We start from the raw sequence: 1,865 nt of genomic DNA on the forward strand, positions 1-1,865 counted from the left end.
AAACAAAACAAAACAAAACGCCTCACCAGGGTCAGGGAACACACACAAACCCAGCTACCAACACAGGCCAGGCCCCCATTAGCTCTTCAGTGCTAGGATTCCTGTATCCATGACCCTGTCAGCCTTGCCAAGTGGAGCCTCTGTGTAGGTATCGTCACCAAGGGGGTCAAGGAGAGAGCTGATCACCCGACCCTATGACCTCACACAACCTAGCCACTTTCTCTTCTAGGACAGTCTCTCCCTGGGTGGGGTCTGCTAGCCTGGCATGTCTCTCTTCCTCGGGTATACAGATTCGGTCTTCATACCCCAACACACTCCCTTCCCCGAGCACACGCCAGCCTGGTTCCCACTGGTCCCGGGACTTGCTGGCTTACCCAGTTCCACCAGTGCGAGAGCGAGGCCCACACTTCCAGTTCCCCTTCAGCTTCCTCTTACCCAGCTGCTCCTTGGGCCTCAGGGTCTTAACTCCTGCTGCCTGCCAGGCACTCAGCAGCTATGTGCCCTCCCCTTGCTGGTCCCTACAGCCCCTCTCCAACCGCCTGCTGCAGACACTTCCACGAAGCACCTGTGGAATGTTAGGAGCTTGGAGAATTAAGGACAGGTTTTTTATTTTTTTTTTTTGTTTTTGTTTTTAAAGATTTATTTATTATATGTAAGTACACAGCAGATCTCGTTAAAGATGGTTGTGAGCTACCATGTGGTTGCTGGGATTTGAACTCAGGACATTCAGAAGAGCAGCCGATGTTCTTAACCGCCGAGCGATCCCTCCAGCCCTAAGGGCAGGTTTTAAGACTCCTTGACAACTCCTAGCTATGTGTTGAAGCCCTAACCTTAGTGCCTCCTCTTCTCAGACGCCCTGTGGGATTCTGTCCCTTCTTCTTCTCCTGCCTCTATCTGGGGCAAGGGGGTGGGGGGAATCGGACCTCTGATCACTGTTCAGTTCTGACCTTTTCCAGGACCAGATGTCCCCGGAGCACCTGCCCAGAGCTGAGGCATTTTAAGTGATTGTTCATTGAGTGAATATTTGCAGAGCCCAGCAAAGGTCAGGAAGCTGGTGGAGGGGAAGCTGCGGGCCAAGGAGCTCAGGGTGAGGTCACAGCAAGAGAGAAGTGGGACAGTAAGGCCCCTCCTCCTCTCGTGAGAGCCTGAAGCTGGCAGAGGCTCTCTGCTGTCCCCTCCACTCCTACACCCACTCATCTTCCCGCAGGCGTTGGATTAACAAGTGGAGAGCACCAGGAACAGGGAACCCCAACCCAGACCCTAGGCCCCTGAGGCCTATGAGACATCCATCACACAGGCCAGGAGGTGAGACCCACGGCTCAGGCTCCGGCCTCCACACAGATGGCAGCTGGCGCAGGTTGTTTAGCAAAGCAGTGGATTGGGCAATGTAGAATAATAGCAGGATCTGCAGGAAGGATGGCCAGGATCCGGCTAGGAGGTTTTCACGACAACAACTCATTTACATATGGTTGTGTCTTGGCCAGTGAGAATGCTGTAGAGATGCGAAGCCTGGGCAGGTGTGTGTGTGTGTGTGTGTGTGTGTGTGTGTGTGTGTGTGTGTGTGTGTGGGTCAGGGTTGGTCTAGTCTTGTGGTGGGCAGGTGCAGGATGCACCCATTTCACAGGCCAGCAGTTGGAGGCTCAGGGACCAGGGAAACCCAGAGAGGTGGCCATGAACTTCCATGTCAGAAAAGCCTTAACTGGTTGGGGTGTTTTATTTGGGTTTTATTGGATCTCACTAAGTAGAATTATTAATCTGTATTAAAAAACAAACAAAAGCCAGGCGTGGTGGCGCACGCCTTTAATCCCAGCACTCGGGAGGCAGAGGCAGGCGGATTTCTGAGTTCAAGGCCAGCCTGGTCTACA

At 53.2% G+C, this 1,865-nt stretch overlaps 1 protein-coding gene across 1 annotated transcript in view; it reads left to right on the forward strand.

The window, feature by feature from the left end:
- The first annotated feature begins 1,218 nt into the window (after window positions 1–1,218).
- Window positions 1,219–1,865, forward strand: part of Lrrc25 (leucine rich repeat containing 25) — a 3,943-nt gene continuing 3,296 nt past the window's right edge. The window contains exon 1 of the mRNA XM_029532154.1: window positions 1,219–1,305. The gene's annotated coding sequence lies outside the window, so the exon portion shown is untranslated. The remainder of the gene's footprint in view (window positions 1,306–1,865) is intronic.

The sequence above is a fragment of the Mus pahari genome, chromosome 19 (assembly GCF_900095145.1).
Source record: "Mus pahari chromosome 19, PAHARI_EIJ_v1.1, whole genome shotgun sequence".
Taxonomy (NCBI): domain Eukaryota; kingdom Metazoa; phylum Chordata; class Mammalia; order Rodentia; family Muridae; genus Mus; species Mus pahari.